Source organism: Thermobia domestica, chromosome 12, assembly GCF_964235325.1.
Source record: "Thermobia domestica chromosome 12, izTheDome1.hap1.1, whole genome shotgun sequence".
Classification (NCBI taxonomy): Eukaryota; Metazoa; Arthropoda; class Insecta; order Zygentoma; family Lepismatidae; genus Thermobia; species Thermobia domestica.
The window spans coordinates 98483274-98497830 of NC_137465.1; positions in this window are offsets into that span (position 1 = coordinate 98483274).

Genomic DNA, 14557 nt, shown 5'->3' on the forward strand with positions numbered 1-14557 from the left:
ACATTCAGAAAATTTTAAATAAATTAACTTTGACTGTAGTCTCTAATTTGATGGTCCATAACACGGGAACTAGAGACCTGTACACTATAATATCTAATATACTTATTAAGATCGTCATATGCTTACTAAAACATTAGCTACAATAAAATTAACCTATTTTACACACACACACACACACACACACACACACACACACATACACACACACACACAATATGTATATTTCTAGACCATAATATAAGGTTATACTACCGTACATTTGCTAACCGGTGTGCACAATTGAATACACAGATTGTTGTCTATTATTTTAATATTTCCTGAAACCTGAATATTTAATATTAATATCATGGCCAAAAGCAACTTCTGCATATAAAAGTCCTAAGTAAATTTTAATCGGAAGATAATCTGGTACTGAAGGGTTTAAGATAAAGTTGATATTGAAGTATACCCTCATTAAGCTTTTCATTATGAAATTAGTAAAATGATAGTACGTAGTATTTTAAATGAAGTAAAGCTTAATATTACAATTAATACTTGAACTAATACTTGAATTAATATGTTTTATTTCACTACAATATTGTGAAGACTTGATATATATACCAATCGATAAATTACATCGAGTTCATCAAAATGAGGTGCCTTAGGGTTAATTATCATGCGTAGTTTTTGAATGAATCGAAAAATCATTTCCATTGTGCTAAACTCTATGTCGTTCGATGTGGGACTGTCTATGTATAAAAATACACTACAAGTTAACAGATTGCATGTATATTATTGGGGGGCGCGGTGGCTCAGTGGTAGAGCGTTCTCCTCTGGTGCTTGGGGTCCCGGGTTCGATCCCAGCCCCCGCCAAGTGAACTTTGTGGTAGACAAACACCGTGGTCGTGGGTTTTCTCGGGGTTCTCCCGTTTCCTCCCACTTTCTTCATTCCACCATTTCACTCATCTCTCATAATCACCGTCTCCTTTAGCCTAACCGGCATAACCGTGGGACGTAAAACTCAAAGATTTTTGCATGTATATTATTGTTTGTCCACTTTTAACAATGATGCACGTACTACTTACAAGCTTTGAGCTGCTTCTAGATCTTTCCTAATGGGCCAAAAATCTGAATTCGTAGTTTATAACAATCTAACTGCAGGATGTTTAATTTGCTGAAGAATGTGAGATGGCATTTTGAAAGTATTTAAAGGACTACTTTCCGAAAGTCAAAACATTTGTTGTTTTGTGTTACTTTAAAAAAAGAAAGAAGAAAAAGTTAAAGAAAGAAAAAGAAACAGTGGTGAGGTGTGTAATGGAAACCCTTAATACTTTCTTTACTAATATTTTAAAATGTTTGAAAGATTTTCGTCTATACTTTCAAAGTTAAGTCTTCTCTTTTGTGTGTGTTTCTTTCTCTATATATACATTTTTTTCCAATCAATCTTTCCCCCTTTAAAATTCGCTACTCGCCACTGCACGTCACTGGCTTCAGATCGTTAATTCGCGTTGCGGATGGATTTTCCAACTAGATGTCACAGACCTGATGAGCCGACATGGAAACTGTGTTTGAAACCTCACATTATGACCAGCATACATAGACAAGAGGGCTTAGAAGCAGTGTTCGAGCTGATGATGGAACACGCTTTTAAAATCTAATGTTTATTAATGAATTGCTTTTCTCTTTATTTTTTTTCTATTCTAAAACGTTTACCAGATGATAATATAATGAGATAACAATTGTAAGATGTGTTAGCAGTTCAGTCAACAACAATGTAAATTTTGTTTCCTGAAATGCACAAATTATTTAATCTGATACGTAACCAAATGTTAGGTAATAAGGTACTTTTTTTAACAGTGGCGGTGCTAGAATTTTCAAGCAAAGATAGCAAGGTTCTGTGCAACTCCTCAGACTGACGTTTCCTCTTCGTGTTTTCCTTTTCCCATAAGTATACATTGGTCAAACACTGTCCTGTCAAGTCAGGAGCGTAATTTGGGGCTCCATGGTGGCAATGAACTCCCTGAGTTTGAGATCTATATCCATTTTTATCATTAGAATAATAATATACCAATGGAAAACATGGAAGCCTACTTACACCGGAGAGTATTTCCCACCAAACAAAATTCGAAATGACGTTACTGTTTCAAATATTGGATTGAGACATTAAGACTTAGTAATTTGTATGTTAGCAAAGGTAATTATTTTTTATTTATTAAAATTTACGTGCCTTATCCACGAGTATATAAAGGAGAAAACCTACTTTTTCTTAGGGACAATATTTGAATTCAGTACACTTGATGTAGGCATATATCATCACGTGAAATATCATTGTGTGAAACAGACTCTTCTCCCATCATACATTTGCATCCAAGGAACTGAAACAGGACTATGTCACACATTCTAATGTATGAATATCTGCTGCGCAGAAACTTAAATTGGTTCAAATTGATTTACTAGTCATTCTTATTAACGGTATTTGAAAACTGACTAGGCATGTTTATTCGAGTAATTTGGATAATATCTCAAATAATGTAATCACCAGTTCCTTTAACAGGTCAATTTTGCAGTAGAGTTTCAGCTGTACTGTTGTTTCAAACAAAAAATTCAACAACTCTTCATGAATAGATAAGAAATCAACTTAAACAATCTTAAGGAAATATACAATATACTATATATCAAAATACTATATGGAAACAAAATGTTTCGTTCCATTGAAGACTACATTGTGTTTCTCTAACAAGAAATAGAACGATAGTTTACAGGTGGAGTGCCACAGATCACATGCCCACATCAGAACAGATATGGTTTCTCGCATATATATATATATATATATATATATATATATATATATATATATATATATATATATATATATATATATCAGGGTGGTCCAGCATAGAATGGTAAAGAAAAAAAGATATCTGATCTAAAAGCATAGTTGCCAATTTTGATCCATGTGGTCTAAATATACTGAATGAAAAATTTCATCTCAGTAAAAAATTATTTAGAGGTCGCTCAAAGCCTTCAATTATGCTCCATACCTGTTATTTGAAATATTGATCGTATTCGCATTTAAGCAGTGATGGACCTTTTCGTTGTTTTGTGCAATGCTTGTGAATTTCATCCAAAAACAACATTTAAAGTGGCCAGGATTTCGTAATAGGGAGAGAAGGGGTCCGTGACATGAAATAACCCCGTTACAACAATATCCATTTTTAGCTTACATCCCCCTCCCCCCTGTTTCCTCCACACAAAGCTGCTCATAAGAAAGAGTAACCAAACGTTTGCTGTAGCTTTTTATTTTTGACACTGATTCTTCTTTTTTCGTTTCTTTTTGTTTAATCCATCCTTAATTTTTCCATTTTTTGGTTTCAAAGGGGAGTCCATACCCCCCTGGCTACGTGCCTGAAATGGCGTTTCTAGTGTAGGCATAAACATAAGACATATAAGTCCATGACTGGAAGAGAAGCGGAGTTATATTTATGATTGGTATCGTCTAAAATACAGATAAATTTCACCTAATTAATTATGCACCTCCCACAATTTTGGAAAACATACTAGAGGTCCAAATATTCCACAGTTTCAACGTTTTCGAGAGTTTTGACCAAACCTTAAGCATTATAAATTTAAGGCGCTGAAAGACGAACGCCTTTCCATGCCATATGTACGAGCACTGAAAAGTGAAGTTGTTATGTTTCTACAAAATTGTCTTGTACATAAGGAAGATTATAGCTATGTTCCCCGTAATGGCAATAAAGAAACGATAGAGCTTTGCCTGTTGATACTTGGTGAATTTCCAAACGAGTACCGTTTCAAGTCACCAGGTGTATGGCTCGTTGGATGAGAAAGGTAATATGGTGCTTCAAGATATAAATTTTCCGCGAAATGTTTAAGCTTACAGTCAAAGAGGAAAAAATCTGCGGGAAATGTATTTATTTGCAAGTCTCATATATGTGGAAGCATGGATGTCGTGTCCCAAGACATGTGATGCCCCCGTCAACGACTTACTTCTGTTCAAGCAGATCAAACAATACGCCGTAGTGAATAAATCTGTCTGAATCAGCAATGAACAAGTTTCAAACTCACTTGTGGTATCTTGAAGCAGAGTGAGTTCCACTCTCACTGTTCTCTGAGAAGTTATCTTTCGAGGACAAGCGGAATATTATAAATCATCTTAAGGCTTGTGAAGAAAATTGGAGTTCAAGAGGCATAAAACTCACAGACTGCAACGGCTTAAAAACAAACAGTCTTCATGATTTGATTAATTCAGCCTCTCTTTGCGCCTTACGTTCTCTTCGAGTTCATATCAACTTCATGTTCCTATGTGATCCCAAGCACTGGAGTAACTCGGACAAATTCCACAAGAAGAAACGAATCGTCGAGTTACTTAAGGTTGTCAACGATGCTGCTGAAAGTTCAGTGGCAATTATATCCAATTTCAATGAGTCAATCACAAAGAAAGAAAATGAAATACAGAACCTAATTCTGAAACACCACAGAAAGCGTGTTTCAGACGCTCGAAAGAAGACTTTGAAAAATTACCAACTTCGTTAATAATCTTATTTTTTCTGTTTAAAATAAACAGCAACTGCATATTTAGAGGTATCTAACTTATTTTGAAATTAATACATGGTAATTTTGGTAATAGCTATTTGCAAGTTTAGTAATAATAATAAATAATTCATTTTGTAGGGCAAAAAGTACAATTTACTTTATACGGATTGAATTTTTAAACCTCCAATATGTCTCGTATACGACATAATTATATACATCCTATAGCACAACTTCGTGTTTCTTAAGCGACCCCTAATACTATCCAATTGAGTTGATTTTTTGCAGTGAAATATACTTGTAGGAAAGGAACAATATTAGAAACTATGAGCGATTAAATTCGCAAAAAAAAATTTTTGGACCACACTAATATATATGAGCAAGGTTGGCAAAATAATTGTGCCTAGTATGTGGAAAATTATTTGTACAAAGTATCCAAAAACTTCCTTGCCGCTCGTGATCGGCACAAAAACAGGCTGATACACAGCATTGTACTCAGTGGTTAGTGTCGAATTAACCTTCATCAGTATAGTGCACCCTTTGTCAATTGTTAGTTGTATTAATATTATGAAGTATGATATTTTTATAATTATGTACAGCCAGCAACAAAAGTTCTTTCGTTTGATAAAATTAGTTTCGTAAATAACTTCCAAATAAAAGGACAATTTGAGATAAGTTTTCGATAAATTAAAACGCATGTAATTTTCTGTACTTTTCAGCCTTGAAACTCGGTGAAACTGTGTATGTTCCCCGTTATTCCCAAAATAAATTTTACCAAACGCAAAGAACTTTTGTCGCTAACTGTACATGCAAGGCCGAGAATATTACAGTTAAAAATGATATATAGTTATAACTTTAGCTATTATCAACACAGTCTTATTTTCTACAATTTTTTATTCATCCCCAAAGGACCTTTAAACTCTACAGTATTTCTATTCTTGTTGCATACAATAAATCATCCTTTCGAGTCACCAACACATCAAAATATGAGAAATATCATATTTTACATTTACTTTCAACCACAACTATTCTATATTTTATACTTTTTTCGCTGACCAAACTAAAAGAACTCCACTTTACATGCGTCTTGCTACAACACAAAACCTATTCACCCCAAGTTACCATAACACCAACGTTCCTGCAGCTCCACAATGCCCTGACCGATAGAACTTGGAGATCTTGGATGCAAAGAAGTGTGCGAGTACACGTCGCAAGTCTACCTCATTGTAAAAGGCTTTCCACAGATGGTTGTCCATGGATTGGAATATTGGTAATCTGACAGCGTTAGGTCAGGCAAGTATGTCTTCTAGTTAAGTCACTGAATGATACCCTTTGTCGTCTTTGTCACGTGATCTTACATTGTCAGCGCACCCTAACGATTAATTAACGCTGGTTCTTTCTGCTGTAATTCTTGATGAAGCCGTGCAACTACTGCGAGTACAGGTTCACAATGATGGTGTGGCTTGGTGGTAGAAGCTCGTAGTAGAACACTTGACAACTAGTTTAACATACACAGACCATGCTCTTGTGTGGTTGCAGAGGTGGTCTTGAAGTGTGATGTACAGTCACGTGGTGACAACCTGTGTGTTGTTCCTTGTTAGCTGCCGACAATGTATGAAGTACCCACTTGCTCAACTTGTATTCCTTCTCTATGCGGTGAAGTTTAACTGTTGCATCGGAAACCTGGAAGCTTCAGGGCAAGCACACCACACGCTTGATGCTGTCCACGTACATGGTTGTATCTAGGGCATGTGGTCGCCTAGTGTGAGGTTCATCACAAAGGCTCAGATGTTTCTTGAAGTAATGTCTGGTTGTGCTTTCGTTCAGGTGAACTTCCCCAATTGACTGAAGAATTTCATGACTTTTTGCGGCCACCTATCCAGGTATAAGTAGTACAGCAAACAATCCGCGAATAGGCTTTTCTACAATATCATTCCTCTTCCAAACTGGACGAGCTGTGATTGCTGTGTATGTGCAACATTTCTGCATTCAATTGTCACACTAACTCCCTATTGTACTGCGTAAGTCACTCCTTTTTCTCTCTGTGAGCGTAGTAATTTAATTCTTAAAGTGGTTAAATTCTAACCATACCATTACGTACATTTTGCTAGTAGTAGAAAATAAATAGTGTTATGTTAACACAACGATTGAGTTCCGCTAGACTGTGTAGTGAAGTATTGTACTCAGTGGAAAATGTGCTGAAATGGAGATAATGTGTACATGAACTTTGTGACAATTATACAAAAGAACAATAAGGAATTTCTATTCCAAACTAATGACAATAGGATCTCTGGTAGGTACTCACTCTGATTTCTCCAATGAAACTGGTAATTGTCCTTCGGTATTGAAATAAGACAAAAACTTTAGATTAGTTCAGATGTTTATACGAAAGCCAAGAAAAGTCAACACTCCAGGCCACTAGAGAATATTAACTCGCCACGCGATTAAAATTACAGATTATAACTATTCTAATGATAAATTTCATTTATCGCGCCTAGAAGCCGAATTACTGCCAAGAATTATGTGATGCATTTTGACTATCGAACGAAGTGTAAAGATATGTACGGAAGTTCACTGTCAGGAAAGATAGGTTCAACGTGAGATAGTTGTGAAACATTCATCGCGTAAGGAAACAAATTCTGAATAGCTGAAGTATTATATTTCACACGTGACAGCCAATGTACTTTCTATGTCAGTACAGTTATTCTAAAGCGCTTGAAAAGGTCGTACTAAATGTCTTTGCTTGCCTAAATAGAATGTTAATTTATCATGCAAATTATACTGTCTTAAGGATTCCATTAACAATCACTTTATTGCAATCGACTTATTATTTAAATCAATTTCATATACTAGTATAAATATTTTAATAGGTATTTACTTTCTGTCTATTATAAAAAAAAGAAACATATATGGATAAGTATTCAGCCAACAACCTATTCGAGGTGTAACGAATATACAATTTAACAGGATAATGGACTAAATTTCTTCTCAAACTTCTTTCTTTTAGTCGGGACCGGTGGCATTGCCCTGTACTCCAACTCTCTTGGCTGCGAGATGGTGTGATGAAAAACTATCTATATTGTGAGAATTAGTATTCCATGATGGCTTATGCACCAACAGTCGTGGTTTTGAATAAAGACAATTCTTTCTTTCTTTCTTTCTTTCTTTTTTCTTTCTTTCTTCTTTCTTACATAGGAATGTTAAATTAGGATTTATATTTTAAATTGAGATCCCTATTACGATCTGTTTGAATAAGAAAATCAAAGTCAGTATCCTATGTTTCAAAAATAACAAACAATTTAAGAGATAATAGCAATGTATCCGCGCATATAAAGTTGGATCTAATTTGAACGTTTTCGCTTTGAAATATTACTTCAGGAAAACAAAAAAATGAACATAAATGTACGAAGTATTTATACGTAATTCAAATAATCAAACCTAGATTAACATGTAAGAGCTTCCAAAAGCGATTCTAAAATGGTATTTCTTATCTATCTGTTGTAAGATAAATGGCGATTACTGAGGAAAAGAACCCTTAATAAATCATTCTTCTATTGGATATTTAAATACGAGTTAAGGAGAATCGTTCCTGACTAATTTCTATAATAAATTCTAAAAAAATTGCATCTTATTTTCTGCTGAAGACAATAATCATTCTTGTAATTATGTCTGTGTTAATTAACTTAGACATCACTTAGAATCAAGTTAGAATCAAGTTCAACAGCACTTCCTGAAGAGGCGAATCTGTTTTAATCTGCTATAAGATCAGAAATTGAAAAAGTGACTTATTTATTTCTTGAAACTTCAAGAACAATTCATTAAAGGCATCCCTGATCTAGGCCCGCTTGAGAATCAATAATGGCTTCTGAAAGGGACCCCCTCATTTGTTTGCGGGAAGTTCAAAAATGATTATTATGCTGCGAGAATCAGAGAAAAATACCTTCTTAATCTTCTAAAGATTCCAAAATGGTTCCAAGGAAAGATCTCTGATACGTCTTATGGAAGTGGAAAATGATTAGGAATGCACGCAAGACGAGACGAGACGAGAAATGGAAAAGTCTCGTCTCGCCTCGCAACCTCAAATGTTGGTCTCGTCTCGTCTCGTCTCGCAAATGTGAAGTCTTGTCTCGCGTCTCGCATAAAATTTTGAGTCTCATTTCGCATCTCGCGTGAAACTTTCTCGCATGATCTCGCAGTCTCGCATATATTCTGAGTCAAAATTTTCCAATGTGTTATTCTATGGCTGTTAATGAATGATGATGTGATATTCTGTCCGAAGGCAGGTATTTGACCTAAAAGTCTCTTGGCAAGGTGAATCCATGGTGGTTTGTCATTGCTTTCCATGGGATGAATGTTCATAACATCCTAAGGAGACGAAATCTAGAGTTCAAAATGGTATCCGAACTTATGTCCAGTCCGCTCCAAGTTAAAAGAAAAGTTGTGCTAGGATTTGATTGCTGGACCATTAATTGTCGTCAAATTACTAGCATAATTTACAACAAAACCAGCATAAATTGTCACTGGATCCAACATTGTTTTCCAGTTTAGAGGTCTCCAGCAATATTTTCCAGTATGCCATGCGGGCACATTTTTGCCCCGAAAAAAAGTAACCAGTGTAATTAGGATATAAAGAATATAACGTTTCCGTATATTTTTTTTCTGAACTCATTGAACCAAACCCGGATCCTTTTACTATATCTATATGTAAATTTCTTTGTCTTTATTTAACCGGATTTCAACCTTGTCTTTGCCTGCTTCTAGTCCGAGGAATGCATTAACGTCACAATATCCAAATTTGACACGGATTGTTCCCTTACAAAAGGTTTGAACTTTCTTTTCAGAAAGTTTAAACTCTCAAGCATTAAATTTGTGGAATCAGCAGAGGAAATATAAAAATAACGTATGGCAAGATAGCCCTCCCACTTTAGAAAATTGAAACAACGACTAGGTCATTCGTTTGTACTACATTTGTACTGTTTGTACCGAAAATATTTTCGTTTGTACCATTTTCCTTATAGGGTTACTTGAGAGGTCGACTGGGGGGGCTATCTTGGCGCCAAGATAGCCCCCCGTATCACAGCACAAAAATTTGAAATACACCATTCGAAAGCAAATCGTTTGTACCGTTTGTACCGAAAAAAAGTTTTGTTTGTACCCTGATACTTTTCGAGAAACAGGGGATGACATTTGAGGGGGCTACCTTGGCGCCAAGATAGCCCCCCCGTATCGCAGCACAAAAATTTGGAATACACCATTCGAAAGCAAATCGTTTGTACCGTTTGTACCGAAAAAAGTTTTGTTTGTACCCTGATAGTTTTCGAGAAACAGGGGATGACATTTGGGGGGCTATCTTGGCGCCAAGATAGCCCCCCCGTATCACAGCACAAAAATTTGAAATACACCATTCGAAAGCAAATCGTTTCTACCGTTTGTACTGAAAAAAGTTTTGTTTGTACCCTGATAGTTTTCGAGAAACATGGGATGATATTTTGGGGCGAGGGCTATCGTGGCGCCAAGATAGTCCCCCGTATCACCGCACAAAAAATTGGAATACACCATTCGAAAGCAAATCGTTTGTACCGTTTGTACCGAAAAAAGTTTTGTTTGTACCCTGATAGTTTTCGAGAAACAGGGGATGATATTTTGGGGCGAGGGCTATCTTGGCGCCAAGATAACCCCCCCGTATCACAGCACAAAAAATTGGAATACACCATTCGAAAGCAAATCGTTTGTACCGAAAAAAGTTTTGTTTGTACCCTGATAGTTTTCAAGAAGGAGTGGATAGCATTTGGGAGGCTATCTTGTACAAGATAGGCCCCCTAATATGTACTTTTTCCCTGCCCATTAATAAGTATTATGTGCCTATTCATGTGAATTTATGTGTATTTAGAACTCTTGTTGTACATATACAAATTAAAACAGGACTTGTTGGGAATAACGCAACGTTAAAATTGAATCGGCGAGTGGGAAAGCAGTGTGAGTTCTAAATAAGCCATTTTGAGTTAAAGGCGAAAATAACACTAAAGATGTAGAACTACAAGTTGTAATGAAGAGCAGTACAATTTGGAAGACCTCACACGTTATAGCAGATTGCTGTAATGTCGACTGTACATTTGTGGCATTAACAAACGAAAGTTCTTTCTTCAAATATCTAAAAATTCGTTTTGTGGACTAGTACTTTTTTTCCGCTCAACGATTGAATTAAATTTTCTCTATTTGTGCCCTTTTCCGTAAATAAATACCGTAAAAAGAATAACAAAGTGTGTACAAATTCAGAAAGAAACTGGATTTACAGAAATAATCTTAAACAAGAAAACTAACTAACTAACTAACTAACTAACTAACTCTATGGCCTATGGAACCCGGAGGTTCAGTGCCGCGTTCACAAAAGCTCTCCACTGACTTCTATCCTTAGCTAACTGCATCCAGTTTCTACTTTGTATTCCTATCTCTGCGAGATCCATCTTAATATTATCCTCCCATCTGCGCCTAGGTCTTCCTAATGGTCGTTTTCCTATGGGTCTACCAGTCAAGACTTTGAAAGCGTTTCTACTTTCTTCCATTCTAGCTACATGACCTGCCCACCTAAGCCTCCTAGACTTGACGACCCTAACAATGTTGGGTAAACCGTATAAACTATGTAGTTCCTCGTTATGAAGCTTCCGCCATTCCCCATTCTCGTTCCTCTTGGGTCCGAATATTCTTCTCAGGATCCTGTTCTCAAATACTTTCAGTCTATGTTCTTCCCTCAGAGTAAGCGACCATGTTTCGCAACCATACAGAACAACAGGCATGATTATCGTTTTATATATTTTAAGCTTCAAATTCCTCGACAGGATTCGCGACGACAAGAGATTTTGAACCGAATAGTAACACGAATTCCCTGCTTTTAGTCGACATTTAATTTCTTCGTGAATATGATTTTCGTCTGTTAATATTGATCCTAAATATTTGAAAGTATCCACTTTATCAAAAGTATTATTTAATATTTTAACGCCTCCACAATTTGCCGTATTACGGTCCCGACGCACTTCCATGTATTTAGTTTTCTCTGCATTTACTTCTAAACCCATGTCCCTGCAAGCGTTTAATAATATCTCTGCATTTATTTCTACTGTTCTCCTATCATCCCCTATTAAATTTACATCATCAGCATATGCCATAACCTGGTGAATGCCGTTCAACTCTAGGCCCTGGTTGCTATCTTTGATTTTCCTTATGGCGTATTCCAGCACAAAGTTAAATAATAATGGCGACAACGCATCTCCTTGTTTCAGGCCATTTTCGACGTGGAAGCTCGTGGACAAAAATTTTCCTACCCGGACTTTACTTTGGGATTCACTTAAACATATCTTAATTAATCTAATTAGCTTTCTCGGTATTCCAAGCTCTGTAAGAACATTGTATAATGTTTCTCTCCTAACCGAGTCGTAAGCCTTTCTAAAATCAATAAATAGTTGATGTACCGGGGTATTGTATTCCCACTTCTTTTCGAGTATTTGGCGAATGGTAAATATTTGGTCGATAGTTGATCGATTTTGTCTAAATCCGCACTGATATTCTCCAATAATTTCATCTGCGTATGGGGTCAATCTTGCTAACAGAATATTTGAAAGGATTTTATAGGATGTTGACAGAAGAGAAATGCCTCGATAATTATTACAGTCAGTTTTGTCGCCTTTCTTGTGAATTGGAACAATGATTGACTCTTTCCACTCTTGTGGCAATTCTTCCTTGTTCCAGATAAGGAGAATGAGTTTGTGTATCTTGTTCCACAATTTTTCGCCTCCAGCTAAAATTAACTCAGCCGGAATTTCATCTACACCCGGAGATTTGTGTTTCTTTAATTTCTTTATAGCGGCTTCCACTTCTATTCGATTGGGTTCTGGAATATACGGTTCTGCGGTGTGTATCTCCTTTTCTCCACGCACACTAGTTTTTGGCTGCGCGTTCAGCAAATCGTCAAAGAAATCTTTCCATCTATTTAAGAGGCTATCCGTGTCAGTGAGAACTGTTCCGTCAGATTTCTTTAATATATAAGCACGAGGTTGATAGCCTTTCTTAAATTCGCTGATCCCCTTATACATGTCCCGAATATTTTTATTTTTACTATTATCTTCAAGTTCCTTAATTTTAGCTTTCAAAAAATCCCGTTTCTTTGTTCTAAAAGTTTTGAAAGTTTCCCGCCTGATATCTGCGAAATTTTGTGTAGTTATTTCATTCGGATTTTGTAGCCACCGTAATTTTGCCTGTTTTCTCTTCTCTACTAGTTTAATGCATTCTTGGTCGAACCATGGTTTGTTCCTACGTATTTCCGCGTGTCCCAGTTTTTCTATTGCTGAACTTTTAATGCTATCTCTAATTTCAATCCAAGTATCCTCAACACTAGTGCACTCCGAGTCTTCTAAAACCGAGAATCTATTTGAAACTTCAATCTGGTATTCCTCTCTTACCTGGCTCTCTTCTAATTTCTTTAAATTAAATCTCTCCGTTTTCGGACATTGAGTATTACCTTTATTCAACGATAATCTCTCCCGTATTATCGCTGCTACCAGGTAGTGATCAGTGTCACAATCAGCCCCTCTAAACGACCGGACGTCAATTATGCTAGATTGTCTTCTTCTATCTACTAAAACGTGATCAATTTGATTATGTGTTTTTCCGTCTGGTGATGTCCAAGTGTATTTATGAACGTCGCGATGTGGGAATTTTGTACTCTTCACGATTAGGTTTTTGGATGTTGCAAAGTTCACGAGTCTAACACCGTTGTCATTACTTTCCTTATGCAAACTTTCGTTCCCTATAATCGGTTTGAAAATATCCTCTCGTCCTACCTTCGCATTGAAATCCCCTAATAGAATCTTCATATGGTATCGTGGGAGTTGGTCAAATATCCGTTCCACTTCTTCGTAAAAACTATCTTTTATATCGTCACCCTTATCTTCAGTTGGAGCATGTACATTTAAAACAATAATATCACACCACCGTCCCTTAAGAGTAATAAAAGAAAGTCTGTCAGTAACAAATTCAACCCGTTTAATTGCTGGTAATATTCGTTTGTGAACGAAAAACCCTGTTCCTAACTGGTGATTTTTATTTCCTTCCCCGTAAAAGAACGTAAAATTTCCGGAATTCTCAGATCCATTTCCTTCCCACCTAACTTCCTGAACTCCTACTAAGTCCATCCTGTATTTCTCTAACTCACTCGTTACAGATTTTAACGCGCCTGCCCTATAAAGACTTCTAATATTCCATGTTCCAAATCTCATGTCCATTTTCTTTTGCTGATGTCGTGCCAAGTTATCAGTCCTTGTCCGAGGCTTTTGTGAATGTTTCTGAACAAGTACCTTTTTTTTATAGGATGAGGGTGTTAGCCTTACCCAAACCCCCAAGCTGGAGGACCACTCCTAGTCGTCTGTCCGCGACTGCTTATTCAGTATATTCGCAGCTAACCTCTATATCTAGAGGCCTTCTCCTCGATCCGCAACCTGAGGACGCGCCATGCCGTGGTGACAGGAACCCACGTTAAAAAACAAGAAAACTAAAAGATGAAATGTTTGCTCACCTAAACTGCGTCCTTCCACGTTTCAGCTTTACACCAACTGAAGAAATTAACTGTTTACATCAGTCACATTAACGGCTCGAGAAGTTTGCCGCTTTCATAGACAATAGACGGAAACAAATAGGCCATTGCTGAATAATACGTATTTACTTAAGGAAAAGGGCAGAAATAGAGAAATTGAATTGCATCGGTGAGTGGAAAACCACTACTAGTCCACAAAACGCATTTTGAGATATTTGAAAAAATAACTTTCTTTTGTTAATGCCACAAATGTACAGTCGACATTATAGCATTCTGTTATAACGTGCAAGGTCTTGCAAATTGCACTGCTCTTCATTACAACTTGTAGTTCTATATCTTGAGTGTTATTTTTGCCTTTACTTCAAAATGGTTTACTTTGGACTCACACTGTTTTCCCACTCGCGGATTCAATTCTAACGTTGAGTTATTACTGAAAAACTCATT